Source organism: Dipteris shenzhenensis, chromosome 8 (genome assembly GCF_047967505.1).
Source record: "Dipteris shenzhenensis isolate YYH24624 ecotype China chromosome 8, Dip_SZ_1.0, whole genome shotgun sequence".
Taxonomy (NCBI): Eukaryota; Viridiplantae; Streptophyta; class Polypodiopsida; order Gleicheniales; family Dipteridaceae; genus Dipteris; species Dipteris shenzhenensis.
Window position 1 is genome coordinate 34,309,264 of NC_141603.1, and position 13,065 is coordinate 34,322,328.

Consider the following 13,065-nt stretch of genomic DNA (forward strand, 5'->3'; position numbering starts at 1 on the left):
AAAGCGAATCCAGGCAGATCCACAAAAGCAACCAAAGAGGAAGAGAGTAATGAAGGAGGAGAACATGTTAAATGCATTGGGATATCTATGTTGCAAGCGAAGATGTATGCGCTTCATTGATCTTGCAGACATCAGGGAATGTAGAGGACACGTGTGGCAAAGAAGAGGAAGCGAAAGAAATGAATACCTTCTCACAAGTCTCTCTTGCTTTCTTCAGAATGGCAATAAAAGGCTAAGTTCAAGACAAAAGGTAAAACCTCTCGTAAATGGAAAAAGGATATGCAATAAGGCATATCACAATATTACTGGATTATCCCATGGTACATATTGGGATTTAGTCACCAAGGCATGGTGACACGATCATTGAAATGCACCTTCCAATGGGCTTGACAAAGCTCAAAATATTTGAGTCTATTGCAGAAAAGCAAAGGGAAAGAGGGGATGCCATAGCTTCTTCCCATACTTTGTATACTCTTTGGAAGAAGAACTTTGGATATGTTAAAATCCCAAGGAGGCAAAAATTGTCAAAGTGCAATGTCTGTGATGATTTAAAGCGAGCGATTGAGAGTGCAACATGTCCAAATCAAAGGGAATTATACAAAAAAAACCGAAAATCTCATCATGACCTTATTCAACATTCTAGACAAAAATATGCATTTTGGAAGGAGCAAGCTATTTCGCATCCCGATGACTACATGTGCCTTATTGTAGATGGCATGGATCAGAATACACCAACATTGCCTCGTTTTGTTGCCACTCCACCTAAATTACAAGGAAAGCACTTTCTAAAGACACATCTATGTGGAGTGTTAGTGCATGCAGAGTAAATAGTCTAGTGAGTAGCCATGACAACCACTAGGCTTACATGTAGAGTAAGTAGAGGGATCCATTAACAATCATGATGACAACCATGGGGCTTGCATGCAGAAACAGTGGAGAGATCTATCATTCTAGCTTGCATGAAAAGGAAGTACAGTCATCCATTACTAGTCACAATGACAACCAGCAGGATTACATGTAGAGTAAGTAGAGTGAGTATCTAAATACCAACATGGAGGATGAATTTGGTGGACCAACCATTGCAAATGAAGACACCTAGTTGAGTTTCGCATGGGTGGCATCAATCTAAGAATTTAATGATGATAATTGTAGCCATGATGACAACTAGTGGAATAGATGGACCATTAGGCTTGCTTGTAGCAGTAGTAGAGCACAAACTTAACTACCAATCACCAAGACTTTATTTGGTGTTGTGACGTAATCCACTTGGCTAGCATGCACTAGGCACATGATTGATTGATCGATTGATTAAAATAAACTCATGATTAATTTGACATGCCACTAGGTTGGTATGCAACTAATTCAAGGCCACATTAATTGTGTTAAGGCCACTAATGATTTTTTGGACAGATCATACTGTTGGATGTGGGGATAAAGATAAAAGAGCACCCTCATCTTCATGCGTTTAAAGGTAGCAAGATTATTTCTCTAGCTGTTAGACATTCAAAACTCCCACTCTCCATAGTACTATTTCTCCATTGCTAGTACTCACTTCTCATCATCTCCCCTAGTCACCATATGGAATTCTATTTCTCCACTTCTTATCACACTATTTTTTAATTTCTACCCTATTTTCCATGCCTACTCTTGCATCGACATGTGTTGGACCCAGTGATTGAGACCACGGTTTCCAAAACCGTCTGTCCCATTGCATTCCGAACGCCCAAAAACCCCTACCTATCAGTTCTTGCACGATTTGGTGGAGGATTTTCAGAGTTATAGATCTCTGTGTGTTCGATTTCGTCTCTCTGTTATGCATTTTTCATACTAAGGTTTTGAAACCTTAGATTTATGCCAAATGGCAGTGGATAAGTGTTGACTCCCATTTCTCACTCATCGGTTGGGATTTTGGAGTTCTGGCAGAAGAGAGATATTTGCAGATTTTCTTGCTGAGTCCGATTATGCAATGGCATCCATGTTTTGAAGCATCTCAGGTTCTATTTTCAGTAGCGCTCATTACCGTGGGACTATGATTTCTTGAGCATACCTTATGCAGATCACTCTGGTTGCAGTTTGAGCAGTGTGCGCTCATTCGTGGTATGCATTGGGTTGCAATGGATGATTTATAGGCCATTTGGATGCATTGCGGTCCTTGTTGGATGCGCTGATAGGCCCAAATTGCCTTGTGGGATGCTATTTTTTTATGGACGCTTTGCACATGGATGCTATTTTATGCTGAGGGACAGCTTTGAAACATTGCAGGTGATGCACTGATAGTGCTATGCTCTCTTGGATGAGACATTATTGATGCATATGCCAGTGGACAGTGTTTATGCTTGAGTCATTTGGCACTTATTGGCATTTTCTTTTGGGCCTGCTCATATGGATGCATAGTATATGCACATGAGTCAGATGCTTTGAGCTTTGAGTTTTGGTGATATTTCACTCTATTGTGGCATACACATTTGGGTGCACCTAGTATTTGGTGTGATTCTCTCTTGCAGGCACTAGCATTTGGGATTTTGTTTCATTTGCATCATGGCATCCTCTTCCACGTCTGAAAAGGAGTTTTTCAGCATTAAAAAGTTTGATGGGACAAACTTTTCTTTGTGGAAAGAACAAATAAGGGACGTGCTTATTCAAAAGAAGCAGATTAAACCCTTGGTAGGGATTGAAGCTAAGCCTACAAATATGTCTGAGGATGATTGGAATGAGTTGGATGCATTAGCAAAGTCTACTATTAGACTTCATCTTGCAGAGTCAGTTTATTTCACAGTAGTAAATAAGCAGACTACGGAAGATTTGTGGAAGAAACTGTGTGCCACTTATGAGAAGGAAACTGCCTCTAATAAAGTTTACCTCATGAAGAGGTTGTTTGAGCTGCAGATGAAGGAAGGGGTCTCCATTGCTTCTCATTTGAATGAATTCAATATTATTTTCAGCCAGCTTCAGGCTCAGAAAATGAATTTTGATGCGGAGACTAAGGCAATATTTCTCTTATGTTCATTGCCATCCTCATGGGATACCTTCCGTACAGCTGTCAGTAACTCTGCACCTGGTGGAGTATTGAAATTTGATGATGTTGTGGATAGCTTGTTGGCCGAGGAGATTAGACGGAAGTCTATGGATGGCAACAAGCAGGATGCAGCCTTAAATGTGCAAAGGGGCAGATCACAGTTCAGGGGGAAGTCCCAAGAAAGAGTGAAGTCACGTAGCAAATCCACCGCACGGAACATTGAGTGTTACCATTGTGGCAAGAAGGGCCATATGAAAAAGGATTGCTACAAGCTGAAAAGAGAGCAAAAGGATAAGAAAAAGAATGCAAATTGGGGTGCAAATCAAAAGGAAGAGAGTCCAAGGGAGGACAAAGGAAAAGTGAAGATCGAGGAGATCAATGCACTCACACATGATAGTGACAATGATGTTCTCTTCATGTCTAGTTTATCTGCAGAGTTGCTTGCCACTTCAGATGATGCATATTCCCAGGATTGGATTTTGGATTCTGGTGCTTCATTCCATGTTACTCCCCATAGGGAATGGTTCTCCACTTATGATAGTGGAAAGACAGGTTGTGTGCATCTTGGAAATGACTATGCATGTGACATAGTGGGAGCAGGTGACATAAAGTTTTCTTTTGCAAATGGGTCTGCATTTGTTTTGAAACATGTGAGACATGTGCCTAAGTTGACCAAGAGTCTTATTTTAGTGGGTCAGCTAGATGATGCTGGTTTTCACACCACTTTTGGCTTTCAAAGTTGGAAAATTCAAAAGGGCTCTATGCTTTTGGCCAGGGGTGCCAAGTGTGGGACTTTGTATCCATTACATGTATCAGGGGTATTTGATCACGTTGTTGCAATAACCGAGCAGCCAAGCACTTCTTTGTGGCATTGCAGGTTGGGGCACATGAGCCAAAATGGAATGAAACTCTTATGCCGTTTGGGTTATGTACCGCATTTGAGTTTCTCTGATTTTGAATTTTGTGAGCATTGTCTCTATGGGAAGCAGACTAAATCAGCCCATAAAAGAAGGGGAAAGAAAGAGTTTGAAATGCTTGATTTGGTGCATTCAGACGTATGTGGTCCCATGCCTACACGGTCATTAGGCGGGGCTGAATACTATGTGACATTCATTGATGACGCAACTAGGAAAGTGTGGGCTTATGCTATAGCTCGGAAGAGTGATGTGTTCCAGGTATTTCAGAAATGGCTAGCCTTGGTTGAGAATCAGTCAGGTAGAACGCTTAAATGCCTACGGACTGACAATGGTGGAGAGTATCTCTCTCATGACTTTCAGCATTTCTATGATACACGTGGGATTAAGAGGGAGCTCACATCCCCTCGTACTCCAGAGCAAAATCCAGTTGCAGAAAAGATGAACCGTACCATTCAAGAAAGGTTGCAATGCATGCTTTCCAATGCAAGTCTTTTTGATGGTTTTTGGGCTGAGGCAATGAAGACTGCAGTGCATGTGATCAATAGATCACCTAGTAAGAGTTTGGATGGTGGTATTCCTGAAGAGTCATGGAGCGGAAAGAAGCCCTCTTACTCTCATTTGCATTTGGGTGTGAGGCATATGCACATGTGCCAAAAGAGCTTCGAAAGAAGCTAGATCCTAAGTCTAGGAAATGCATCTTTCTGGGTTATGGTGAAAGTGGAGAGAGGGGCTATCGTCTCTGGGATCCAGAAGCAAAGAAGATCATACGCAGCCATGATGTGGTCTTCACAATGAGAAGAAGATGCATAAGGCACCCATGAGGGATGTGGAAATGAGGAGAATCACTTTCTAGGATGTGAATCCACTTGCATATGTTGATAGAGAGCAAGCTGTCCATGCACCAAATATGCAAGAAATGGTACAACCAAGTACTCCCATAGGTATACAAGTGGGACAGCAAGCTGAAATGCCCTTGAGAAGATCATCTAGAGTGTCTAGACCGCATGATAGGTTTGTTCCAGGGGTAGACTATGTGATGCTTACTGATTGCGGGGAGCCTTCTTGCTACAAAGAGGCTATGATGTGTGAGGATCAACGCAAGTGGGAGTATGCTATGCAATCAGAGATGAGTTCACTTATGAAGAATAAGACTTGGGACTTGGTTTCTTTGCCACATGGAAAGAAAGCATTTCCATGTAAATGGGTCTACAAAATGAAGGTCACAGGTGATGATGTGCCTAGGTACAAGGCCTGTTTGGTTGCTAAAGGGTTCAAGCAAGAGAAGGGTGTGGACTTTGATGAGATATTCTCTCCGGTTGTGAAGATGACCACACTTAGATGCATGCTTGGACTAGTGGCATCAGAGGATATGGAGCTTATGCAGATGGATGTCAAGACAGATTTCTTGCATGAGGATTTGCATGAGGAAATTTACATGGTGCAGCCGGAAGGCTTTGAAGAAAAGGGCAAAGAGCATTTAGTTTGCAAACTGAAGAAGAGTCTCTATGGTCTTAAGCAAGCACCTAGAGAATGGTATCAGAAGTTTGATGCTTTCATTCGGTCCCAGGGTCTTAGAAGGAGTGAAATTGATCACTGCCTCTACACTAAAAGGGCTAAGGATAGTAGCCTGATAATCCTAGCACTATATGTGGATGATATGCTATTGGCTATCAAGAATACTTATGAGCTAGATGCATTAAAGGCCAAGTTGCATGAGGCCTTTGATATGAAGGATTTGGGATTTGCAGGTCATATTCTTGGTATGCGCATCACGCGTGATCGGAGTAGGAAACTCCTTTGGCTTTCACAAAAAGAGTATGTTACAAAAGTATTGCAACATTTCAATATGGAGGGGGGGAAGGCAGTGAGTACTCCATTGCCTCCATATGTGAAACTGAGTCATACAGATAGTCCCAAATCAGATGAGGAAAGGGCCATGATGGCCAAGGTTCCTTATGCATCAGTAGTTGGGAGTCTTATGTATGCTATGATAGCTACTAGACCAGACATTGCATTTGCAGTGGGAGTTGTTAGCCGCTATATGGCTAATCCAGGAAAGAGGCATTGGGAGGCAGTTAAGTGCATCATGAGGTACATGAAGGGTACCAAGGAGATGTGCATTTGCTTTGGTAAAGGAGACATGCGTGTACTTGGGTACACAGATTCAGACTATGCAGGGCATGTGGATAGTAGGAGATCCACTTCTGGTTATGTGTTCACCTTTGCAGGTGGTGCAGTGTCGTGGATGTCTCGCGCACAGAAGTGCGTTGCTTTGTCTACCACAGAGGCTGAGTATGTTGTAGCCACAGAGGGTTGCAAGGAGGCTATATGGCTTGATCGGCCAGTGGGAGATTTGGGGATTCATACAGGTGTGCCGACATTGCATAGTGATTCCATGAGTGCTATTCAGCTAGCACGGAATCTGGTCTTTCATGCAAAGACCAAACACATTGAGGTCAGGTACCATTTTATCAGGGAGGTACTTGAGGACAAGCGCATAGAGCTTGTCAAGGTTCATATAGATGATAACCCTGCAGATATGCTGACGAAGAGTCTACCTAGTCAGCGGTTTGAGTATTGTCGTGTAGTGATGGGCATTGGATAGTATGCTTACTGGTTGTTCTCCCTTAAAGGCACATTGTCCTTTAAGTGGGAGGTTGTGGGGGTTAAAGGTCACTATGCCTTAACCCCAGTTATGTACAATACTCAAACACATATATAAATGAATGAAAAAGAAGATTAGGGTGGTTCTGCACCCACCAAACTTGTGTGGCTCTCTGTCTCTCTCTCTCCTTCTTCCGGTCTTGCTTCCATTGAGAGCACTCTCACATACCTTCTACAAACATCATCCCTACTCTATGTCCTTCTCCATCAAGGTGGTCACATTGTTCAAGCTTCATGTTCAAGAGTGGTTCCCGAGTGGTCTCAAGATCAAGGAAATGACACAAATGAACACATATAGCCTTCTTTTAGTTGTTTTATATAGACCCCATTCAGATGATGAACGAGTTTGAAATTTTTGGGAAGAGTTTGCTCATGTTTTCCTTATTCTCATTAGAGTCCCTGTTGTATTTATGTTTGAATTTCTCAAAAGACTTGCATGGAAGGGCAATATTTATTCCCTTTAAGGTGGAGCTCCACTTGCGAGCCTGGATATCTTTGACCTCATATCTTCGACCTCCTTCCCAATCTTGCAAGGGCGGGCACCATTCCTTTCAAATTGGAGGTCCTTGGATTTATGATCAACCTCCTTGAAGATGTAGTAGGAGATGCAAATGGCCAAGACTTCATACATGGGACTCAAGGCTACACCTCAAGATGCAAACAACCATTTGTGGATAGTGCCCAATGCTACCAAAATTTGGTAATGTTTACAAATTTTATAATAATATAAATGCTTTTGTCTTTTTTCATATTCTCTCAAAAAGAGCCAAATGGTGAATCTTCTTAGATTGACATAATTTTATGGTAGAATGGTCATAAGGATGCCAAAATTTTTAGATGGACCACTAGGCTTGCTTGTCGAGTAAGTAGAGCATGCACTTAACTACCAATTAGTGAGACTTTATTTGGCATTATGAAGTAATCCAATTGGCTAGCATGCGCTAGGGACATGATTGATTGATTGATTAAAGGCAACTCATGATTAAGTTGACCTGCCACACTAGGCTAGCATGGGACTAATTCAAGGCCATTGATGATTTTTTGGACAGACCATATTCTTAGATATAGGCATAAAGATAAAAGAGCACCCTCATCTTCATGCATCTAAAGGTGGCAACATTTTTTCTCTAGCTGTTGGCCATCTAAACTTCCACTCTCCAATAATACTATTTCTCCATTCCTATAACTCAGTTCTCATCATCTTCCCTAGTCACCATATGAAATTTTATTTCTCCTCTGCTCATCACTAATTTTTTACTTCTACCCTATTTTCCATTCATGATCTTGCATCGACACCTGATGTTACCACCATACTTTATACAACATCATCCCTATTCTATATTCTTGTTCTATCAAGGTGGTCACAATGTTCAAGCTTCGTGTTCAACAACTATTCCTGAGTGTTTTGAAGATCAAGGAGTTCACACAAATGAAGACATATAGCCTTGTTTTAGTTGTTTTCTATGGACCCCATTCAGATTTTGATGAAGGAGTTTGAAATTTTTGGGAATATTGTTCTCATGTTTTCCCTTATTTTCATTAGCATCCACGTTGTATTTATGTTTGACTTGCTCTCAAGGGGTGCACTACTAAGAAAACCTAGGTGCCATGTGCGTGCAATGGGTATTTAAAATCCCCTCAACTAAATTTTTTGCCCCAATTAAAACACCCCTCTATACTTATGAACTAAGTGATTTTTTCTAAAGTTGAATTAGAAAACCCCTCTTGTTATTGTAATCTTGTTAATTTTATCCAGAAAGTTGAGTTAAATATCCCTCCTTTTGAGTGCACGTTGTAGACTAAAATTTTATGAGGTGAACCCCCTGAGGACTTTCTCCAAAGGCTTGCATGAAAGGATAATACTTATTCCCTTTGAAGTGGAGCTCCAATGGGGGGCTTGGATATATCGAATCCCCTTCCAAGGCTTGCAAGGTAGGGCATCATTCCTTTCAGGCTGAAGGTCCCTTATTTTATGATCAACCTCCTTGAAGATGCACTAGGGGATGAGAACTACTAAAATTTCATACATAGGACTCAAGCCTACACCTCAAGATGCAAATAGCCATTTGTAGATAATGCCCAAGGCTACTAAAATTTGGTAATATTTACAATTTTTGTAATAATACTAATGCTTTTGTCTTTTTTCATATTTTCTAAAAAAGAGCCAAATCGTGAATCTTCTTAATTTTATTGTTGGATGGGAATAAGGATGCCAAAATTTTTAGATGGACCACTAGGATTTCTTGTAGAGTAAGTAAAGCAAGCACTTAACTACCAATCACCTAGACTTTATCTGGCATTGTGAAGTAAGTAGAGCAAGCACTTAACTACCAATCACCTAGACTTTATTTGGAATTGTGAAGTAATCTACTTGGCTAGCATGCGCTAGGCACAATAATTGATTTATTTATTGATTAAAGGCAACTCATGCTTAATTTGACATGCCATTAGGATGGCATGCGAATAATTGAAGGCCACTGATGATTTTTTGGACATACCATATTCTTATATGTAGGGATAGAGATAAAATAGCACCCTTAGCTAAAGGTAGAAACATTTTTTCTCTAGCTATTGGCCACCTAGAACTCCCACTCTCTAGTAACACTATTTCTCCATTCCTATTACTCACTTCTCATTGTCTCCCCTAGTCACCATATGGAATTCTATTTCTCCACTTCTCATCAGTATTTTTTTACTTCTACCCAATTTTCCATGCCTTTTTTTGCATCGACACCTATTGTGACCAACATATCTTATACAAACGTCAGCCCTATTCTATGTTCTTCTTCTATCAAAGTAGTCAAATTGTTCAAGATTCGTGTTCAAAAATAGTTCAGAAGTTCAAGAATGGAAGCTAGAAATCAAAAGTTCAGAAGTTTGAAAGTGGAAGTGCAGGTTCGAAAGTGAAACACGTGAGAGGAGATGTAGTGCATGAAAATGTGTGTATGAGCATGAGAATGCGTGTGTGAGAATATCTTGTGCATGAGAATTTATAATCAATAAATACATTACTGCACATCGATTTGAGAAATCTCTCCATATCACTCCCTACTTAGTACTGCCACATTCTTGCCAATAGTACATACACCGTAGCATGCTTTCACCCAATACTTCCTCAAAAATAGAAACATAGTCTATAGTACTTGCATGGAAGTCCATTTTTGATACATCAATAAGACTTTTGATTTTGAACTACTATTAAATGATACTTTTACAGGAGTTCTGAATTTTGTATTCATTAAAGTAGGAACTCTTTTTTTTTGGATATTCAAGAAACTTTGGGAAATTTTGATGTGTTATAATATTGGCAAAAAAATTTTACTATTTAAACATGTCTTCAAAGTGGATCAAGTACTTTTCCTATTATTCTTTGCCTCAAGACGTTTGAATTTTGTCACAAATAAAAGACTTCATGTCCATTTTTAAAATATCAAAACAAGAACGCTTCCTATTTGTATTCAAGATACTTTCACAAATTATGTAGCTATCACAATATTGTCCCAGTATTAAAACTATTTGAAATACGCTTCGATGTTTATGTTCATGCAATCTCTCACCATTTCCTTCCTCTAAATAATAGCTGCTTGGCCAAATCTAGTTAGTTCACTGCCTTAGTTGAGGGAGGTTGGAAGAGGCCCTTCATTGGAGGTTGTCTAAGGGCTCACTGGTTGATACTATGGTTGTGAGATGCTTGAAGTGCTTGCTATAAAACTCAACTAAGCTTGTTGTAGGGGGTCCTTGAGCTCTCTCTCAAATTTTCAAAATCAACCTTTCTTTCTCTCCCTATCTCTCTCTCATAGTCGTTAAGGGAAGAATATCTCAAAGACGGAATGAGATATCTCTCTCTTTCTCACTTGAAGAAAACAATTTCTCACACAATACCCTCTCACTCAAAACTATCATAAACACTCAAGCAATAAACGAAAATTTCTCAAGAATGATAGAAATTTTATCTCAATGGAAGAGAATGAAATGCGCTCACAATCACTCAAGAACTCTCAATCACTATCTCACACTCTCACAGATGAAGCTCAGTGGAAGGCATAACCATGCTCTAATACCATGACAAAATATGAAGAGGCCCACAAGAACACAAAGCAACTATAGACGTGCTTGGTAGATGCGGAAAATAGTGGGCACATCTATAGGCGTTGCTTTAGTAGAGAAATTATGGGCGCATCTAAATACGTGTCTAAAAGCTCGTCTATTTGCGCGTGAATCACCGCGTCTATTTGCGCGTCTGACCTGAGAAAATACGGGCCCGTCTAACATCCCGTTTACTAGCGCATCTATTTGCGCATATATTTGCGCGTTTACACTGAGAATCAGACGCGCTTTTAGATGTGTAAATAGATGCATTCCAAAGAATACAGAAAGTGAGATTTTGGTGTACATCATTGCTTTCCAAACATTGCCCATGATTACCAAAGCACATAATTTTTTTCAAGCCCACATATACAAGAATTAAGTGAGATGAGGAGAATGAGACAATATGTAAAATAGTTTTGCCAATATCAATTGTGGGGCTACGGTTCAATCTCATCCTCAATGAGATCAACCCTTGCCAAACTATCTACTTCAAAATCCAAACAAGTGTTTAGATCTACAAATACATTCAACCCACTACTACTTGTGCCACTCATGTGCTCATCGAAATCAGCATCTCCAATGGTAGGATCGTCCTCATGGGTAATGGCCTCAATATCTATATCTCCTATCTCATGATCATCCTCCTCTCTTGTATCACGGTCATCATCACGTCCATGGCCATGATCATCCTCCATACGCTCCATATTAGTAAATGTACTATACATCACTTTGGAACGTGGCATAATAGGTATGACATGCCACCATATATTATTATCCACCATTGGTTGATAGACAACCTAATTCAAACACAAATACAATCATGTTACTTTTCTTGCATCAAATATTTAAAAGCGAGTATTTTTATGTGTGTGCACAGTACCTGTTCACATTGTTGCGGTAGTACTAGTGTGTCCTTCCTACTTTGCCAAAACTTTGTGGAGTCAATAGTTACAAAGCCACTTGCATGGCATTTGATTGTTGCATTAGGGCCTCTTTCCACCATGTACTTAAACCACACAACAAGACAAAGCACCCATAGACGCACGCACAGACGTGTTTCATGAACTAAAATAAAAACTTATGGGCACGTCTATTTGCACGTCTATTTGTGCGTTTGGAGACCCACGTCTAATTGCGTGTCTATATATCAGACTTACATGCGCATAGACACGCACAAAGACGCATAAATAGACGTGCTTATAAATGCTTTTAGAGATGCACGTATAGACGCAAGTCGAACAGACAGACGCGAATATAAACGCGTTTTTAAACGCACTCATAGACGCGTCTTTTTTTTTTATTTTTAAATTTTACAGAATAGTGTGTATGTTGTGTATGCTATATAGTTACAAGAATCCCATATCCACATTCTGTAATTCAATTCTTACAGCCAACCGCATTTTAATTACAATTCCAAATAAAATATTACAACTCCAAAATGCAATAAAATTGAAGGCTCAAAAAGTGCTTGTATATACATATAGCACGAAGCTAAGCCACGTCATGTGGCTTCAAGTACAAAAAATAAGGAAACTAAGCCACGTCATGTGGCTTCAAGTACAAAAAATAAGAGGAGTCTATATACAAGAGGCACGAAGCCAAGCCAATGGCTTTAAGTACAAAAAAGAGTAGCTAGCATTACTTATACGACTAATCTATGTTCTCTAGGTCCTCGCTCCCTTCCACGCTCCCTTCTACGCTCCCTTCTGCGCCTCCTTCCTCCTCTTCCTCATCGTCTTGTGCACGGGCCTGTAAACAAGGGACAACATATATCAATGTATGAAAAATCAAATCTTTACTTATAATTTTGGCATTATTTAATTACTTTCAAATACCTGGGGGGCCTATCCAGTAGCTCGGGTATACTGCTCCTCAGTAATCAACTCGTCATCATAGAAGTGCCTCCATGTATCTCCTCTGCGATGGTGGCGGTGGTAGGCTGTCTCCACTGGAGTAGGGTATCTGCCCACGATCTCAAGCTGCATGACCGCGATACACTTTGTGGAGGGATTAGTACAAAGAAACAACCAACCTCCTAATAAACTACATAAGTAATATAATTTGAGATCGATACTTACAAATTGGGCCTCCCATGATTCAACACCCCCTGCTCCAAAATGCGTGCTTCCATATTCCTCCATCTGGATCCTCCGTGCCTCCACGTGCTCCAAACTGGGCTCCTCCCTCGCTGACTTCATTGCCTTCTTCCACTCACGCTTGTGAGCGGTGTGGGGCGGGCCCCTTGGAGGTTGACCTGCCTCAAGCCTGGCAAGCTCCACTAGTGCCTGCCTCTTAAGGGAAGATCTTTTATTGCTAAGTATCGTAACAATCTTTGACTTCCCCCATTTATCTGTGAACTGGCGATTGGGGGGGTTAGGA